We start from the raw sequence: 21,933 nt of genomic DNA on the forward strand, positions 1-21,933 counted from the left end.
CATCGCGAGGGCCTGGTCATCGCGAGGGCCTGGTCATCGCGAGGGCCTGGTCATCGCGAGGGCCTGGTCATCGCGAGGGCCCGGTCATCGCGAGGGCCCGGTCATCGCGAGGGCCCGGTCATCGCGAGGGCCCGGTCATCGCGAGGGCCTGGTCATCGCGAGGGCCTGGTCATCGCGAGGGCCTGGTCATCGCTGCTTGCAGCTTTAATTTGAATTGAATTGATTGACTTTAAACAGTTTGCAGGAGAAAAAAGAAAAGCATTGATTTATTGATTGATTGATTGAAATATTTATTAACAGTTTGCAGAATTAATAATAATAATAATAATAAAACTTTATTTGTATAGCACCTTTCATGACATGAAATGCAGCTCAAAGTGCTTTACAGAGCAATGAAGAGAGAAAAAAAGAAAAGAAAAGCAAGGCATAAACATTAAAAAAACAAGAGCAGTAATGCAATACAGTGATGACATGAATAACAAAATAAAAATAATATGTTCTCTCATCTTAGTTCTAGTTAAAACTCTGGCTGCTGCATTTTGGACAAGAATTACAGTACATTTCAAGCACAAACTCAATACAAAGACTGTTAACTGTGAGTGGACGACCCAATTAAGCATTACACTTGTTTACAAGAGGGTCCACCATGTTTAATTCATCAAAACATTTAGAGAGCACAGTAAAGTAGAGTTCAATACAATAAGAGGATTTATAACTCAGTAAAGCCTATGGCTTGTTTCCATTGAGGTCCTTCAGTTCATACTCAATTAATCTGAAAATTAACTGTTGTTATTTAGACGTTCAGATGCTACTGTATTCACAGTGTTAGCAGAATGATAGTATTGTTTTACTATATAAAACAGATCTATAAGCTCACAATATGTCACATTGTGGCACGTTGTGAGCTTGTAGATCTGCTATTTGCAAATGGCCAAAGTTTAAATAAGGCTGAAATGGTTAATGTAGGCCTATGTTGTGTAATAATAATAATACAAATCTACAAAGTAACTCAAGTTTTCAAATAATTCTAGTGTAGTAAAAGTACTCTTTGCCTCTGAGATGTAGTGGAGTAGCAGTAAAAGTACTCTTTGCCTCTGAGATGTAGTGGAGTAGCAGTAAAAGTACTCTTTGCCTCTGTGATGTAGTGGAGTAGCAGTAAAAGTACAGACAATTGGAAATACTCCAGTGACGTAAAACAAATACCTCAGAATTTTAGCAAAGAAATTGCGAATGAAGCTTGGCTTTTTTTACCGAAACAGATCCTGCTTTCCTTGGCCTACTAGAAAGAGACTAATTGAAGCACTTTTCATCTTCGCTTTGGACTACGGGGACATTATATACAGAAACGCATCAGCTACCACACTTCAAATCTTAGACCCAGTTTACCATTCTGCCCTCAGATTTATAACAGGCGACAGCTATAACACCCATCATTGCATACTGTACAATAAGGTTGGTTGGCCCTCACTTGCGTCAAGAAGAGACCAACACTGGTTTTTATTTATCTATAAAGCTCTAATTGGGAACTCACCTTCTTATTTAAACTCTCTTTTACAATGGAAAACATACACGCTCTCAAGATTATTTGATGCTTGAGACCATACATACCTCCACTACTTCTGGAAAATCTGCTTTCAAGTGCGCTGCCCCACACACTTGGAACACCCTACAAACTTCACTAAAGTACAGCTCTCTTCCTTCTCTATATATATCGCTTTCAACTTGATATATCAACGTTGGTAAATATCAACTGTACCTGTTTTAATTGAGTTGATCACTATGTAATGTGTTATTACTATGTTATTATTACCAGTCATTTACTTTATTCATCTATGTTTTGTTTTCTTTGTCCCCCCCCCCCCCCCCCCCCCATTGTACATTGTTGATGTGTTGTAATCTCGGCACCACTGAAAAAGAGGGTCTCAGCCCTCAGTGTGTTCTCCGAGAACGAAATAAAGGTTGAAATGAAAAATGAAAAAGAATGTTACTTAAGTAGTTTACAGCACTGGAGTAAATGTTAATGTTAACACCAATTAATATTATCAACAAGAAAAACATATATTATTATTATTATTATTTTATTCAAAATTAATAACTCTCAACAAGAATCCAGTGAGTCATTAAAAACGCTAGCAATATTAGTAGTTAACATAGTTATGTTTTACATAAGCTTCACTCATGCAATTTAAAGTGTGAACAGGAATGTTTGATGTATTCTGCCATGTCCCGTTGTCACCACAAGATGGCAGCAAAGCCTATATTCTGCTTGGTTTGGTGACATGTTGTATATTTTATATCGTTCAATGTTCACTTGTAGTGCCCTATCCCCTACTGAGGTTTGGAGGAATGCTTATTGAACAACTTTTATGTATACTCCAGAAAAGAGCATTGAGAATTGTACACCATATTGGGTACAGGGACCATACGAATATACTAGTTCTGAATTGTATTGATCTATTCTACATACTGTGAAATATAATGAAATGTACCCATTCTACATACTGTGAAATAATGAAATGTACCCATTCTACATACTGTGAAATATAATGAAATCTACCCATTCTACATACTGTGAAATATAATGAAATCTACCCATTCTAAATACTATGAAATATAATGAAATGTACCAATTCTACATACTGTGAAATATAATGAAATGTACCCATTCTACATACTGTGAAATATAATGAAATGTACCCATTCTACATACTGTGAAATATAATGAAATGTACCCATTCTACATACTGTGAAATATAATGAAATGTACCCATTCTACATACTGTGAAATAATGAAATGTACCCATTCTACATACTGTGAAATATAATAAAATGTACCCATTCTACATACTGTGAAATAATGAAATGTACCTTTCTACATACTGTGAAATATAATGAAATGTATCCATTCTACATACTGTTAAATATAATGAAATGTACCCATTCTACATACTGTTAAATATAATGAAATGTACCCATTCTACATACTGTGAAATAATGAAATGTACCCATTCTACATACTGTGAAATATAATGAAATGTACCCATTGTACATACTGTGAAATATAATGAAATGTACCCATTCTACATACTGTGAAATATAATGAAATGTATCCATTCTACATACTGTGAAATATAATGAAATGTACCCATTCTACATACTGTGAAATAATGAAATGTACCCATTCTACATACTGTGAAATATAATGAAATCTACCCATTCTACATACTGTGAAATATAATGAAATCTACCCATTCTAAATACTATGAAATATAATGAAATGTACCAATTCTACATACTGTGAAATATAATGAAATGTACCCATTCTACATACTGTGAAATATAATGAAATGTACCCATTCTACATACTGTGAAATATAATGAAATGTACCCATTCTACATACTGTGAAATATAATGAAATGTACCCATTCTACATACTGTGAAATAATGAAATGTACCCATTCTACATACTGTGAAATATAATAAAATGTACCCATTCTACATACTGTGAAATAATGAAATGTACCTTTCTACATACTGTGAAATATAATGAAATGTATCCATTCTACATACTGTTAAATATAATGAAATGTACCCATTCTACATACTGTTAAATATAATGAAATGTACCCATTCTACATACTGTGAAATAATGAAATGTACCCATTCTACATACTGTGAAATATAATGAAATGTACCCATTGTACATACTGTGAAATATAATGAAATGTACCCATTCTACATACTGTGAAATATAATGAAATGTATCCATTCTACATACTGTGAAATATAATGAAATGTACCCATTCTACATACTGTGAAATAATGAAATGTACCCATTCTACATACTGTGAAATAGAAATGAAACAGAAGACAAACAAACAAACAAAAACAGATCTACAAGCTGATAAAGCACACACAGAGAACCTGTAGTGTTGAAAACTTTATTAAAACAAACACAAACATTACGAATATTTATTTTCCCAATTATAAAAGGGTTTAAGGCTATAAGGCAACAAAACTATGTAGAATGTAAACACTGTGGAATCTACCATATTGTACTGTGATAATGTAACAATGTAAACAACACACATGTCAACACAGTGAACAGCTACACAAACCCAGCAGCTTGTCAGCACCATTATCTACTGCATATCAATGAACAGAAGAAGTATTGCATGAATATGAATGCATAGGACAGGGCTGGGCAACTTTGACGATGGAGAGGGCCACTATGTTTCATATAGGACAGGGGTGGGCAACTTTGACCATGGAGAGGGCCACTATATTTATAGGACAGGGGTGGGCAACTTTGACCATGGAGAGGGCCACTATATTTCCACACTCACTCCCTAGGGCCATATATTACTGTCGTAGCAAAAATAGCCGATCTACAAGCTCAAATCGGCTATTTTTGCTATATTCAAATTGAAATCTTGAATTTTTGCTATTTTTGAATCCTGAAAATTAACATTTTCATGTCATTTCAAATGCCATTAATTATACTTGTGTTGAGCAATGAGCTACTAATTTAGACTGAAGTAATTAAAGCGGGTCATGTTTGCATGTTGTGGAATTGTAAACAGCTGAAACCAATATTATATCAGTATTCTGACATCAACCTGAGGGCCACATTAAGTGAAGGTGGGGGCCACATGTGGCCCCCGGGCCACCAGTTTCCCACCCCTGGCATAGGACAAAAAATGACTGAAAAATGGACAAACTGGTGCTTATCCCAATTAGAGGAAGAGAAAAAACGAGCACTCTCGTCTCAGACATGGTTTACTGAGTGCACGGCTCAGGAAGAATCAGTGTAAATATAGAGACAGCCATGAAGCTCTCCCAGTCTCCCATGTCCACTTCTGGTCCATTTATTGCATTGTGCAGCTCTCCCAGTCTCCCAAGTCCACTTCTGGTCCATTTATTGCATTGTGCAGCTCTCCCAGTCTCCCAAGTCCACTTCTGGTACATTTATTGCATTGTGCAGCGCGGACAGACAAACCACAGAGCCGCTTTTCTAGATGGACCGCTTTGACTGTGACACCCAGGTCCGCTCTATTGATTGATTGATTGATTGAAGAATTTATTAACAGTTTGCAGAATTACAGTACATTTCAAGCACAAACTCAATACAAAGGCTGTTAACTGTGAGTGGACGACCCAATTAAGCATTACACTTGTTTCCAATAGGGTCCACCATGTTCAAATCATCAAAACATTTAGAGACAAATAGACACTTCTATAGACAGAACAGGAATTCATCATAAAGGAGGTAAAAAGGGAAAAGAAATATATACAGTGAGGGGAAAAAAGGGGGGGGGGGCGGGGGGGGGGGATTCAGATTTTACGGGGGCCAGTTTCGAATTGCAGCCATCCGTAGGTGCCCTTTGAGAGCGGTTTTGAAGGAGTCAAGGGATTCGCATGTCTTAATGACAGTTGGTAGGGCGTTCCACATTTTGGTGGCATAGGAGCGAAAAGAATTTAGTCCCTTGTTTGTGCCGAATCTGGGTTGTACATGGTTCGTTGCACTCCCTCTGGTGTTGTGGGTGTGGACTTCGTTAACATTAAGGAAGTATCTAGACAGGTACATGGGTATCTTGGTGGTGTATCGAATCTTGTGGACCAGACCCATTGCAAGATGCTGTACTCTGTCGTCGACCCTAAGCCATTCCAGCCTGTCGAAGTGGGCAGGGGTGAGGTGGGTTCGGGGGGCTAGATCAAGTAGGAGCCTGACCAGTTTGTTTTGGGAAGTCTGGAGCCTGGTTTTAAGGGCCTTTGAGGTGCTGTGGTACCAGGAGGTGCATGCATAGTCAAAGAAACCCTGTACAAGGGCTCCTGTTAAGGTCTTCAAGGTGTTTTTGTTGACCAGTGAGGAGATCCTGTAGAGGAATCTTGTTCTATGGTTGACTTTTTTGATTACGTTGCACAATGCAATAAATGGACCAGAACTGGACTTCTCTTTTACAGATTTTATCCCAGTTAGACGGATTTCTTCTTCAAAATAGCAGCTCGGGGTGCCGCACAGATATGGCAGCTTTTACTCTGAAAGCCCCCCAATTTCAGTTCCGTACAAAAAACGGGACGCATAATGTTGCTTGCCTACCTGGCTATGATTATGATAAAGTCGCTGGATAATCCCTCGCGTTCATATTTTGAACGAGAGGCATGTTGAAGTCAGAAATGAAGAGCTTAGTATATCCATCTGGTCAAAACCATGGAGAGCTCATTCGATTTAGCCTGGATAATAAGCCAGACCAAATCAGCCGTTGGCAAAAAAAAAATTACCTGCCGGCGGATTACGGTCTGGAGAGGCTCAATTGTACGCCCATTTCCTACACCAGAGAACTGGTGTGGCCAATCGGGACATGGCATGCAATATGTGCGGGCTTTGGTACAGTGACGTTCAATGCTTGAGACCTTTGACTGACAGTAGCTCTGACCAATTGCGTCAAAGAGAAAATGTTTGAACCCGCCCCCCCGGGAAACAAGATCCATACACAGCATCTCCAGACTCAAATACCACACGACAGTGTGATTTGAGTCTGGCTTATTAGCCACACGACAGTGTGATTTGAGTCTGGCTTATTAGCCACACGACAGTGTGATTTGAGTCTGGCTTATTAGCCACACGACAGTGTGATTTGAGTCTGGCTTATTAGCCACACAACAGTGTGATTTGAGTCTGGCTTATTAGCCACGACAGTGTGATTTGAGTCTGGCTTATTAGCCACACGACAGTGTGATTTGAGTCTGGCTTATTAGCCACGACAGTGTGATTTGAGTCTGGCTTATTCAGAACCCCCATAATCAGAATCACTTTATTTGTCATTTTCCATAATTATGTACTTACATACAAAATAACATGAAATACCGTTTCCCCTCAGTTATTGGCAGTGCAACATAAAACATAGAGCCTATTTAAAAACACAAGCTAAAAACTAAAACAAAACATGGACAAACATTTTAAAAGAGCCCCAGTATGTATGATGACGTGCAATTCATATGGAAAAGTTAAGAGTTACCAACAGCACAACCTATAAATAAATAAAGTGGCATGGTGCTATCCTTAAAAACAAAACGTTTCCAGCACCGTTTTTTTTAAAGTGCTGTTGTGCATCAAAAGTGCATTTTTTGTCCAATTCAGTCCAATGCTTCATTCAGTTTTGCCGGGGGAGAGGGCGCAGTTCGTTTACGAGCCTCACTGCACTTGGGAAAAACTGTTTTTCATCCTAGTTGTCCTTGCCCTAATACTCCTGTACCTTTTCCCTGAGGGTAGGAGCATAAACAGGCCGTGGGAGGGATGATGGGGGTCCCCAATGATGCTGGTGGCTCTTCTGGCACAGCGCTCTTTATAGAGCACCAACAAGGGGGGAACAGAGGCACTAATGATCCTCCCAGCTGTCTTCACCACCCGATTCAGCTGGTATTGTTCCTGTGCCTTGAGGCTGCCGAACCAAGATGTGAAGCTATAGGTCAGGATTGACTCAATGGTGCCCCTGTAGAAGGTGGTGAGGAGGGGAGTGGGAAGGCCCGCCTTCTTTAGCCTCCGGAGGGGGTAAAAACTCTGCTGAGCCTTCTTGATGATGGCCGTGGTGTTGATCGTGGAGGTCAGATCATCTGCCAAATGCACCCCTAGGAACTTGATACTATTGACCCTTTCCACAGGGGCACCACCGATGGTCAGTGGTGTATCATGGCAGCCGCTGGCTCTCCTCCTAAAATCAACCACCATCTCCTTTGTTTTGTCCACATTCAGAAAGAGGTTATGTGAACTGCACCACACTGTAAGTAGATCCACCTCCTTCCTATAGTCAGACTCATCTTTTTTACTAATGAGCCCCACCACAGTGGTGTCATCTGCAAACTTGAGGATGTGATTACTGCCAAATTTGGCAGTGCAGTCGTGGGTCAGCAGGCTGAACAGCAGGGGGCTCAGGACACAGCCCTGAGGCGATCCTGTGCTCACTGTGATGGTCCCAGATGTTTGGCCGTCGACTTTGACTCTCTGTTGCCTCTGAGACAGGAAGTTGAGGATCCAGGTGCAGGTGCCATGGTCCACATTCAGCAGCCGCAGCTTTTCCACCAACTGTTGTGGAATGATGGTGTTAAATGCTGAGCTAAAATCAATGAACAGGAGCCTGGCGTAGGTGTTCTCCTTCTCTAAATGGGACACGGTGAGGTGGAGTGCAGTTGAGACGGTGTCATCTGTGGAGCGATTGACTCTGTATGCAAACTGTTTATTAAAACCTATGTTTCTGTCAGTGGTCGTCATATTATTACAACGTATGTTTCTATGCCAGTGGTCGTCATATTATTAAAACCTATGTTTCTATGTCAGTGGTTGTCATATTATTAAAACCTATGTTTCTATGCCAGTGGTCGTCATATTATTAAAACCTATGTTTCTATGTCAGTGGTCGTCATATTATTAAAACCTATGTTTCTATGTCAGTGGTCGTCATATTATTAAAACCTATGTTTCTATGTCAGTGGTTGTCATATTATTAAAACCTATGTTTCTATGTCAGTGGTCGTCATATTATTAAAACCTATGTTTCTATGCCAGTGGTTGTCATATTATTAAAACCTATGTTTCTGTCAGTGGTTGTCATATTATTAAAACCTATGTTTCTGTCAGTGGTTGTCATATTATTAAAACCTATGTTTCTATGTCAGTGGTCGTCATATTATTAAAACCTATGTTTCTGTCAGTGGTTGTCATATTATTAAAACCTATGTTTCTATGTCAGTGGTCGTCATATTATTAAAACCTATGTTTCTGTCAGTGGTCGTCATATTATTAAAACCTATGTTTCTATGCCAGTGGTCATCATATTATTAAACCTATGTTTCTATGCCAGTGGTCGTCATATTATTAAAACCTATGTTTCTATGCCAGTGGTCATCATATTATTAAACCTATGTTTCTATGTCAGTGGTTGTCATATTATTAAAACCTATGTTTCTATGCCAGTGGTCGTCATATTATTAAAACCTATGTTTCTATGTCAGTGGTCGTCATATTATTAAAACCTATGTTTCTATGTCAGTGGTTGTCATATTATTAAAACCTATGTTTCTATGCCAGTGGTCATCATATTATTTCATGTCAAGAATAATCTGTATTTGGCCTCAGAACCCCGTCTGAAAATATGTTGTTCCAAGAGGAAGCAGAAGCAAAAATAAATAACATTGAGTCCCTTGTTTGTGCCGAATCTGGGTTGAACATGACATCCAGTATTAAGACTGAATGATCAACAGGAAGTCATGTGTGTTTTGTTGTTTCATAGTTTTATCTTTATGTTGTTTTGTGATCTGATGCACTGATTGGTTGGCACTTTTAATGTCGTTGTACATGTGTGGCAGCGGTGGCCGAACGGATTGCGGAGCGGTCTTGATACCGGAAGGTCGCCAGTTCGAATCAGCGGTCCGACACGTTCAAATTACCACCGCTGAAGTGCCCTTGAACAAGGCATTGAACCACTACATTGAAATGTGCTATGAGCAGGGCCTGGCTGGAAACAAGTTATTGAGCTTAGCCCAGATACCCTGGGTGAATATAGTAATCATTTCATTACATGTTGATGACAATAAAGATCTATCTATCTCTATGTGTGTCTGTGTGTGACTAACTTATACTAACAGGCTTCCCCTCATGTGTGAGTCCTCATGTGTCTTTTTAGATTACACGTCTGTGTAAAGCCTTTACCACATACTGTACACGAAAAAGGCTTTTTGCCTGTATGAGTCCTCATGTGTGTTTTTAGATTACTTGTGTCAACAAAGGCTTTACCACATACTGTACACAAAAAAGGCTTTTCTCCTGTATGAGTCCTCATGTGTGTTTTTAGAACACCTGTGTGAGTAAAGCCTTTACCACATAATGTACATGAAAAAGGCTTTTCACCTGTATGAGTCCTCATGTGTGATTTTAGAGCATGTTTGTCACGACAACCTATACTACATACTGTACACGAAAAGGGCTTTTCTCCTGTATGAGTCCTCATGTGTGTTTTTAGATTACTTGTGTTAGCACAGGCTTTACCACATACTGTACACGAAAAGGGCTTTTCTCCTGTATGAGTCCCCATGTGTGTTTTTAGATTACTTGTGTTAGCACAGGCTTTACCACGTACTGTACAAGAAAAGGGCCTTTCTCCTGTATGAGTCCTCATGTGTGTTTTTATCATGTGTGTTTTTAGATGTCCCTTGTGATTAAACATTGTGCCACACTCTGTACAAGAAAATGGCTTTTCACCTGTATGAATCCTCATGTGTCTCTTCAGATTGGTTTTTAGATTAAACATTTTTCCACACTCTGTACAACTAAAAGGTTTCTTCCCTGTGTGAATGATTGTGTGTTTATTTAGATCACCCTTGTATTGAAACATTTTGCCACACTCTGTACAGCTAAAAGGTTTCTTCCCTGTGTGACTCCTCATGGAGTCAGGTTGTGTGGATGATGCCAGGTCCTGGGACAGCTTGGCTCCTCCCACATTTTGTGTGTTTTGTGATTTCAGTGTGTTTAAAGCTGACTGATGTCCCCTAGGCTCCTCCCACTCATCACTGTCTTCAGTGTCAGATTCAGAACAGTGTGAAGAGAGGAGCTGCTCATCACTAGTTGGTTGTGATGTTCCACAGTCCTCTACACAGTGTGAAGAGAGGAGCTGCTCATCACTAGTTGGTTGTGATGTTCCACAGTCCTCTACACAGTGTGAAGAGAGGAGCTGCTCATCACTAGTTGGTTGTGATGTTCCACAGTCCTCTACACAGTGTGAAGAGAGGAGCTGCTCATCACTAGTTGGTTGTGATGTTCCACAGTCCTCTACACAGTGTGAAGAGAGGAGCTGCTCATCACTAGTTGGTTGTGATGTTCCACAGTCCTCTACACAGTGTGAAGAGAGGAGCTGGAAACTAGGGGCTACTAATATATACTATTCTCTGCCTATCGGGACGTAACTCGGACGGCGCTGAGTCGGGTCTGGTGGCCTTCGCAACGCTCGGCACGGCGACTCGCTCGGCTAGCGCCTCGCTCGGCGGTGCCTCACGTAGCTCATGGCCACCAGACACGGCGCGCCTCCGTCAGGACATCAGTGATAATGACAATCGCTGATAATGACATACTGAAACAGTGAGTATGCCAGTATGGACATTTTGGCACCATAAGATGGATGATAACGGGACATCCTGGCCCCATTCAATGGTATGATACCAGTCGAATGGGGTGGTTTGCATCACTGGGACTGTAAGTAATCCTACAGGCTGGGGCGGCACCGTCAGCAGGGAGTGTTGGGTGGGAGGAGTAGGACGAAGCCTCTACGTCCTCCCGGTGGGGGCTCCTCACTGGTACCAGAGTCAGTAGGACGAAGCCTCTACGTCCTCCCAGTGGGGGCTCCTCACTGGTACCAGAGTCAGTAGGACGAAGCCTCTACGTCCTCCCAGTGGGGGCTCCTCACTGGTACCAGAGTCAGTAGGACGAAGCCTCTACGTCCTCCCGGTGGGGGCTCCTTACTGGTACCAGAGTCAGTAGGACGAAGCCTCTACATCCTCCCAGTGGGGGCTCCTCACTGGTACCAGAGTCAGTAGGACGAAGCCTCTACGTCCTCCCGGTGGGGGCTCCTTACTGGTACCAGAGTCAGTAGGACGAAGCCTCTACATCCTCCCAGTGGGGGCTCCTCACTGGTACCAGAGTCAGTAGGACGAAGCCTCTACGTCCTCCCGGTGGGGGCTCCTCACTGGTACCAGAGTCAGTAGGACGAAGCCTCTACGTCCTCCCAGTGGGGGCTCCTCACTGGTACCAGAGTCAGTAGGACGAAGCCTCTACGTCCTCCCGGTGGGGGCTCCTCACTGGTACCAGAGTCAGTAGGACGAAGCCTCTACGTCCTCCCAGTGGGGGCTCCTCACTGGTACCAGAGTCAGTAGGACGAAGCCTCTACGTCCTCCCAGTGTGGGCTCCTCACTGGTACCAGAGTCGGTAGGATGCAATAAGCAGTGACAACATAACAAATACATTGGGGAGAAAAACCATAAGTACATATACCTGTACATATCCTGTACAACTTTACTACAGGGTTGAGTCTTGCATCAAGCGGTCCATGTCTCTGGTCCATCTGTCGCTGATCCTCTGATGTGGCTGAAGATCTTTTGGAGTCCATCTCCTGATAACGTAATCTCTCCCTGTGGTCTGTGGAAAACACAGTGACAAAAAAACAACAACTGAATGTCAAAACAGTCATGTCAAAACTTGACTATTGTAACTCACTCCTTACTGGCCTACCGGCATGCTCACTTAAGCCTCTCCAATTAATCTAAAATGCCGCAGCTCGCTTGGTCTTCAACCAGCCAAAATTCTCACGTCTCCCCCTTCCCCGCTCCCTCCATTGGCTCTCGGTCGCTGCCCCTCCCCCTTCCCCGTTCCCTCCATTGGCTCCCGGTCGTTGCCCCTCCCCCTTCCCCGCTCCCTCCATTGGCTCTGATGCTCTGATTCAAAGCAACCAAAGGTATGGCACATATATTGCAAGTCTGATTGAACTCTACAAACCCTCCCGGGCGCTCAGATCAGCCAACGCAGGGAAGCTGGAAGAACATTCACTAAAACGCCAGTACAGGCCTGGGCCGTGGCTCAGCGGTCCAGGCACCTTGGCTGGCAATCCAGTCTGGCAGTGTGCCGTGGGTTCGACTCCCGATCCCGACAGCCTTTACTGCATGTCACCCCCCCATCTCTCTCCCCATTTCATGTCAGCCTACTGCCTGTCCCTCCATTAAAAAATATAAATAAAAATGCCGGGATGACTCGGGAAAACGCTCCACACATCCCAAACATCCCAAACTATGGAATGCACTTCCTTCCCATTGCAATCAGAGCTGCAGACTCCCAATCTTCCGCCCTAGGCTGAAAACCTACCTCTTCAGACTCCATCATAGCCTGTAGCACTTGCCCTAACCTCAACAGCCTTACAGGCATACGCAAAGGCTCAGATTATCTAGTTTAGATAGCATTTAATGTAGACATAGCCTTATATAGAATCAGGGCTCCAGCGTGTGACTTAATAGGTCACATATGGCACCTAATTTCTTAGGTGCTACTTAAAATGTAACGAGGTCGCACCGGTGATACTTGGAAAAGGCAAAAAGAAAAAATCTATCTGTTTTTTCTGTGGGCGCTGAGGCACAGGCACTGAGGCACGGGCACTGAGGCACGGGCACGGGCACTGAGGCACGGGCGCCAGGCGGCTATGTTAGTAGATAATAAAATATTACTTCATTTTGGCTCAATCGCAGAGTCCCGTCTCCCCCCCCCCCCCCCCTCTCTCTCTCTCTCTCTAGCGCTGTGTGCAGGCTACTAGCTTACACACATGATGAGTAGCGCTGTGTGCAGGCTACTAGCTTACACACATGATGAGTAGCGCTGTGTGCAGGCTACTAGCTTACACACATGATGAGTAGCGCTGTGTGCAGGCTACTAGCTTACACACATGATGAGTAGCGCTGTGTGCAGGCTACTAGCTTACACACATGATGAGTAGCGCTGTGTGCAGGCTACTAGCTTACACACATGATGAGTAGCGCTGTGTGCAGGCTACTAGCTTACACACATGATGAGTAGCGCTGTGTGCAGGCTACTAGCTTACACACATGATGAGTAGCGCTGTGTGCAGGCTACTAGCTTACACACATGGTGAGTAGCGCTGTGTGCAGGCTACTAGCTTACACACATGATCACCTCGGCCAACAAAATACCTCTCCCACGTGAAACCTGGTATATTCGTTGTTATATGACGTGGTGCATGGATGCATGCTGAAAATAGCAGATTTACAAGTTCACAACGCGTCGCGTCCACCACACGCTGTGAGCTTGTAGATCAGCTATTTTCAGCACGTGGAAATATGCAGGCTGAGACGTTCAGAAACTTTTCCCTTCACAATAAAAGCACATCAGCTTTCACAGGTTGGGGCTTCATTCCATATAAAGATAGAAGATTATTGTTGACCTGTCTGTCTAGCATCAAATGCTGGATGAGTGGGAACTTTCTCAAGCTAAATGAGGATAAGACAGAAGTTCTCATAATCGGTTCTAGTGAGCAGAAATAATCAATAATAAGCAGACTTGGCAACCTGACTGTAAAAAGTAACTGATTCTGAATTGAATTTTAATTCACACATTAATCATGTTACCAAGATTGCCTTTTTTCACCTTAGAAATCACGAATCAGAGCCTATTTGTCATTGGACGATGCAAAAACGCTAATCCTTTGTTTTTTCTCGGCTTGATTACTGCAATGCACTTTTTTCTGGACTGCCTAAGAAAACAACTGACAGATTACAACTTGTCCAAAATGAGTTTTAACTAGAACTAAGATGAGAGAACATATTACTCCAGTTTTGGCTTCACTGCACTGGCTTCCGGTCGTTTTTAGAATTAGAATTATTTTACTTGTTTATAAAGCTCTCAATGGTCTCGCACCTTCCTACCTACATGACTGCCTGCCTAAATATGTCCCAAACCGCCCCTAAGGTCTTCCACTGCTGGCCTGCTCGCTTTGCCTAAAGAAATGGCAACTAAAAAATACGGGGTAGCAGCTTTTTGCTTCTACGGGCCGACGGCGTGGAACAAACTCCCACTGTACCTTCAAATGGCAGCCTCTGTAGACATTTTTAAAGCACAGCTCAAGACCCACTTCTACACTCTTGCTTTGAATTGATCTTTTATTTTTTTGTTATTCATGTCCTCACTGTATTGCATTACTGCTCTTGTATTTTAATGTTTATGCCTTGCTTTTCTTTTCTTTTTTTATCCATTGCTCTGTAAAGCGCTACATTTCATGTCATTAAAGGTGCTATACAAATAAAGTTGTATTATTATTATTATTATAAACACAACACAGAAGAATAGATTCTGGTATAAATGCATTAAGAATAGAGCTGCATGATGAAGTGAGACATTAAGATTTAATTTGGCTCATCAACATCTCAAAGGGTTGATTCATCACAGCTAGCAGCTACCGGTAGCATAGCTAGCTAGTTAGCACCATATAGTTATAAGGTTAGCAGCACCTACAGCTAGCATAGCTAGTGTAACGCCCGGGATTCGAACTCGGTCTCGGGGCTCCCGCATGAAAGTCCAACATCTTAACCACTGTGACTAGACCAAAGGGACCCGGAGGACATGGTGATGGGCCACCAGGCTGAGGCTCTGAGCCACTCTGCTACACTAGCAGCTGCCGATAGAATATAGCTAGCAGCTAACCTTATAACTCTATGGTGCTAACTAGATAGCACAGCTAGCTAGCTAACACCATAGAGTCATAAGGTATCCGATAGCATAGCTAGCAGCTAACCATAGAACTCTATGGTGCTAACTAGCTATCATAGCTGGCTAGTTAGCGCCATAGAGTTATTAACCATAATGTTAGCAGCAGCTAACATGGTGCTAACTAGCTTCCATAGAGTTATAATGTTAGCAGCATCTACAGCTAGCTATAGCTTGCTATCAGAAGCTAGCCGGGAGACTGCATCGTTGTAACGTTAGCATGCTAACGGCGGCTATCGGCCGGAAGCAGCGACGAATGAAGACACAGACAAACATTATTATCAACAAATGAACACTAATAATAATAATAATAATAATAAACACAGCTTTGAACTCACCGCTCAGTCCAGATATTAATAATCACCAGGGTTACGAGATGTCAACAAAGGCCTAGTTGTGCAGCATTGAGTCGACCAATCACAGTTGACCGCGTCACTCGACCGACGTCATCGTCACGCCGCGGTGTTGACGGGTGCGCGCGCAGTGCTGCATCCCCATGGCAACGCCAGTGCGTTTTGTGTATTATTTTATTCAAATGAGCCACGCAGCGCTGCATCCCCATGGCAACGCGTGAATCTCGTTTGTTTGTGTATTATTTTATTCAAATGAGCCACGTCAGCGAACTCTGCGATTGGCTGACGTCCTGGATAAAAGGACGAGGTGTTTCCAGAGAAGCCACATCATTGTTGTGTCACCATCTTCATCTTGTCTTCTTCTCTCAGTAAGAGTTTATCTCCAACATGTCTTCTTCTCCACTAGCGGACAGACGCTACCATAGAGGTACCACGCTGCCCCAACGGTCCAGGATGGCTAGAGCCTTCCTCAGACTCAAGTTCCACCTGGGCTTGGAGTCCACGCCGGAGGTGATGGAGCGCAGGATCCGCGAGGTGCTGAAGAACAGAGCGCGCATCGAGCGCTGGCACCGCGAGGTGACCGTCCCCTGGCTGCTGAAGGAGAAGAGGGAGTTGGAGGTGGAGATGCAGCTGAACCGGGCCTCGGTGGTACCGGGTCAGACTCCAGCTCCGCTCCCCTCTGCTCCCCCGCCCCCCCTGGAGGACGAGGAGTGTGTGGTGTGCATGGACGCCCGGCCTCAGGTGGTCTTCGTGCCCTGTGGACACGCCTGCTGCTGCCGCCTCTGTGCCGAGAGGCTGGCACAGGCTGGCAGCCTGGCACGCTGTCCTCTGTGCAGGGCCGCCGTCTGCCAGCAGAAGGCGCTCTAACACCCCCCTCCCCCAACGGCCCTTTTAAGGGCCACCTCCCTCTCCCATTGCTGTGACCTTGCCGTTGGTGGAGAGGCTTAACGACTCCATGACCCTGATTGGTCCACGGCATATTGCCGGACCACATTAGGCGAGAGTCCGAACTAACGACAGCAAACTATTTCTACCTCTCTCTCTCTCTCTTTCTCTCTGTGTGTCTCTATGTGTGTGTGTGTGTGTGTGTGTGTGTGTGTGTGTGTGTGTGTGTGTGTGTGTGTGTGTGTGTGTGTGTGTGTGTGTGTGTGTGTGTGTGTGTGCGTGTGCGTGCGTGCGTGTGTGCTTAATGGCTCAACAGCGCCCCCTACAAAACTTTGTGCTTCAAGCCACACAATACGGTTTCACCTACATGTATGCAAATCGATACGCACCTGTATCATGTCCCGACTTATAAAAAAGTCTTTTGGCACCATGACCTAAACCAAACAGGAAATCGGCCATCGAATTGAGTATTCACAGTGTTCCTAAATCAATTAATAGTAATAGCATAATGATAACATATTGTTTTACTATATAAAAGAGATCTATAAGCTCACATGTCACATCACGGCACATTCCACGTTCCCAAACCTTTTCATGTCAAGGACCCCCACATTGAAATGAAATGAAATCTATATTTACCCAGGGTATCTGGGCTAAGCTCAAGAACTTGTTTCCAGCCAGGCCCTGCTCATAGAACACATTTCATCGTAGTGGTTCAATGCCTTGTTCAAGGGCACTTCAGCGGTGGTAATTTTAACGTGTCGGACTGCTGATTCGAACTAGGAACCTTCCGGTATCAAGACCGCGCCGCTATCCGTTCGGCCACCGCTGCCACATTGACACTAGTCTGCCCCGCGGACCCCCATTTGAAGAGATATGCCAGGGACCCCCATTAAGATTTGTATGTCTCTAGCAGTGATTCTCAACCCGTTTAATTTCAAGGACCCCCAGTTTGACATGCATTAGTTAGTCTACGGACCCCCATTTAATGGCATTTCTATCTCTGGGACCCTTCATGTGACCTTCGCGCTCTGTCTATAGGTGGCGCTACCCGTTCAAAACATATCAAAATAACGGTAGTGGGTCGCACACACCAAGACTTCAGTTCAAATAGTTTATTTCATATTTGAACAGGGACAAACGTTTCGGCTATCCAGCCTTCATCAGTGTTCATTCACCACACTGATGAAGGCTTAATTTAACTTTGAGAGAAATGAATTGAAATGATGACTATATTTACCCAGGGTATCTGGGCTAAGCTCAAGAACTTGTTTCCAGCCAGGCCCTGCTCATAGAACATTTCATCGTAGTGGTTCAATGCCTTGTTCAAGGGCACTTCAGCGGTGGTAATTTTAACATGTCGGACCGCTGATTCGAACTGGCGACCTTCCGGTATCAAGACCGCTCCGCAATCCGTTCGGCCACCGCCGGCCAGAGCATACAAATGGAACCAAATGGGTCCATTTGGTTCCATACTATCATTTAACCCCCCTAGTACTCCCTCAAGGACCCCTGGGGGTCCCCGGACCCCACTTTGGGAACCACTGCTTTAACACCACTGAATATTATCAACGCTCTTTGCTTTCAATGTAAAATGCAACACAATGGGGCCCTCTTGTGGTTCAGCCTAGTACGCACAGCAACGAGCATTAGTTTCAGCTATGGTTAGCTTTATAACTATTATTATATTATTATTACGTGTTTTGTAGTTGCAGTGAAATTCGGCGGAATATTTAAGCAATTCCTCATTGTTGGACGAATTGAAATAAAGAACCGTCTGTACAACAAATGTAGCACATTTTACACAATTTGAAAAGCTAGCTAGGCAGGCTAGCAGCTAGCAGGCTATAACATGTAAACAGAGCAATAGCAGTCTCGCGTGGCCCGGTAAACTCGCGAGACTCACATTATCGAACGCACTGGTTTCAGTGTAACACACCGGAAGTCCCAACCAGAATCCGGTCACATCATTGCTAAAAGACACACGTTGGGTTTAAATAATTATATTCTGGGTTTCATAATGATTTTAGGAACATAATTATAAAACATACAAACAGTTTATTGTCTCTCATTAGAAACGCCAGTAATATTCATAGTTATGTTTTACATTAAGCTTCATTCATTTCATTTAAAGTGTCAACAGGAATGTTTGATGTATTCTGCTATGTCCCGTTGTCACCACAAGATGGCAGCAAAGCCTATATTCGGCAGGTTTGGTGACATGTTGTATATTTTACATAGTTCACTGTGAACAATATTGTGCCCTGTGATTATCCCATAATTATTATTTATATATTAACATCCTTTAGGTTGTTTAAATCAGCGCTGTCCTCTCACTATGGGACCGCACCTGGTTGTTTAAATCAGCGCTGTCCTCTCACTATGGGACCGCACCTGGTTGTTTAAATCAGCGCTGTCCTCTCACTATGGGAACGCACCTGTTCATGCTTTGACTAATCATCACTCTAACATAATTATAGCATAATCATCACTATTACATAATCATTAACATATCTTTTAAGCAACCAATGATCCATGTAAGTACTCTGTGTTTTTCTGTTTAGCTGTAAGTATTCTTGCACGCAGGGCTTAAACCCCCAAAAAATCCCAAGACTGAAAATTATGTTGTGCAAATTTGCACTGATCTCCTCAGGACTGAAATCCGTCCCCAGGACTCAGAACTTTAAGCCCTGTGCAACAGTGCATGTTTAGTTTAGTTTTGTCTTGTTCTCCAGTCTGCCAACTGTTACATGTTTGTCTAATTGCTTAATTAGAAAAGTGTGTATTTTGTAATCCCTGGATCCTTGAAAACGAGATGATTCATCTCAAGGGGCTATAATTCCCAATAAAGAATTTCCCCCAAAAAAGTGTCTTACGTTTATGGATCTGGTGAAGTTGAAAACAAACTGCTCATTAATACAAAGCACAGAATTATCAACTGAAGAATTGAGCTCAACTACATTCAGGTTGAAAACGAGACATTCTTACTGTACTTACTGAAATAACAGAAACAATAGAAGAGAAAAACTAAATTCTTCAAACAAACAAACAAACAAAAGCAAACCAGCCATTAAACACGACCATCTTTATTTATTGTCAATAAACAGGAAGTTATTTTTTTTCAGGTCAAATCACTGAACCAATCAATAAATCAATCAACTAATCAATGACAAATAAATGTGTACAAACGAGCCCAGGAGAACAGCTTGTAGTAGGCCTACAGTAACAGTACAGTATAGTATAGTATGTAGTAGGCCTACAGTAACAGTACAGTATAGTATAGTATGTAGTAGGCCTACAGTAACAGTACAGTATAGTATAGTATGTAGTAGGCCTACAGTAACAGTACAGTATAGTATAGTATGTAGTAGGCCTACAGTAACAGTACAGTATAGTATAGTATGTAGTAGGCCTACAGTAACAGTACAGTATAGTATAGTATGTAGTAGGCCTACAGTAACAGTATAGTATAGTATGTAGTAGGCCTACAGTAACAGTACAGTACAGTACAGTATAGTATGTAGTAGGCCTACAGTAACAGTACAGTACAGTATAGTATGTAGTAGGCCTACAGTAACAGTACAGTATAGTATAGTATGTAGTAGGCCTACAGTAACAGTACAGTATAGTATAGTATGTAGTAGGCCTACAGTAACAGTACAGTACAGTATAGTATGTAGTAGGCCTACAGTAACAGTACAGTATAGTATAGTATGTAGTAGGCCTACAGTAACAGTACAGTATAGTATAGTATGTAGTAGGCCTACAGTAACAGTACAGTATAGTATAGTATGTAGTAGGCCTACAGTAACAGTACAGTACAGTATAGTATGTAGTAGGCCTACAGTAACAGTACAGTATAGTATAGTATGTAGTAGGCCTACAGTAACAGTACAGTATAGTATAGTATGTAGTAGGCCTACAGTAACAGTACAGTATAGTATAGTATGTAGTAGGCCTACAGTAACAGTACAGTACAGTATAGTATGTAGTAGGCCTACAGTAACAGTACAGTACAGTATAGTATGTAGTAGGCCTACAGTAACAGTACAGTATAGTATAGTATGTAGTAGGCCTACAGTAACAGTACAGTATAGTATAGTATGTAGTAGGCCTACAGTAACAGTACAGTATAGTATAGTATGTAGTAGGCCTACAGTAACAGTACAGTATAGTATAGTATGTAGTAGGCCTACAGTAACAGTACAGTATAGTATGTAGTAGGCCTACAGTAACAGTACAGTACAGTATAGTATGTAGTAGGCCTACAGTAACAGTACAGTACAGTATAGTATGTAGTAGGCCTACAGTAACAGTACAGTATAGTATAGTATGTAGTAGGCCTACAGTAACAGTACAGTATAGTATAGTATGTAGTAGGCCTACAGTAACAGTACAGTATAGTATGTAGTAGGCCTACAGTAACAGTACAGTACAGTATAGTATGTAGTAGGCCTACAGTAACAGTACAGTATAGTATAGTATGTAGTAGGCCTACAGTAACAGTACAGTATAGTATAGTATGTAGTAGGCCTACAGTAACAGTACAGTACAGTATAGTATGTAGTAGGCCTACAGTAACAGTACAGTATAGTATAGTATGTAGTAGGCCTACAGTAACAGTACAGTATAGTATAGTATGTAGTAGGCCTACAGTAACAGTACAGTATAGTATAGTATGTAGTAGGCCTACAGTAACAGTACAGTATAGTATAGTATGTAGTAGGCCTACAGTAACAGTACAGTATAGTATAGTATGTAGTAGGCCTACAGTAACAGTACAGTACAGTATAGTATGTAGTAGGCCTACAGTAACAGTACAGTATAGTATAGTATGTAGTAGGCCTACAGTAACAGTACAGTATAGTATGTAGTAGGCCTACAGTAACAGTACAGTATAGTATAGTATGTAGTAGGCCTACAGTAACAGTACAGTATAGTATAGTATGTAGTAGGCCTACAGTAACAGTACAGTACAGTATAGTATGTAGTAGGCCTACAGTAACAGTACAGTATAGTATAGTATGTAGTAGGCCTACAGTAACAGTACAGTATAGTATAGTATGTAGTAGGCCTACAGTAACAGTACAGTATAGTATAGTATGTAGTAGGCCTACAGTAACAGTACAGTATAGTATGTAGTAGGCCTACAGTAACAGTACAGTATAGTATAGTATGTAGTAGGCCTACAGTAACAGTACAGTATAGTATAGTATGTAGTAGGCCTACAGTAACAGTACAGTATAGTATAGTATGTAGTAGGCCTACAGTAACAGTACAGTATAGTATAGTATGTAGTAGGCCTACAGTAACAGTACAGTATAGTATGTAGTAGGCCTACAGTAACAGTACAGTATAGTATAGTATGTAGTAGGCCTACAGTAACA

This window comes from Electrona antarctica, assembly GCF_951216825.1.
Source record: "Electrona antarctica genome assembly, chromosome: 10".
In the NCBI taxonomy this organism is placed as follows: domain Eukaryota; kingdom Metazoa; phylum Chordata; class Actinopteri; order Myctophiformes; family Myctophidae; genus Electrona; species Electrona antarctica.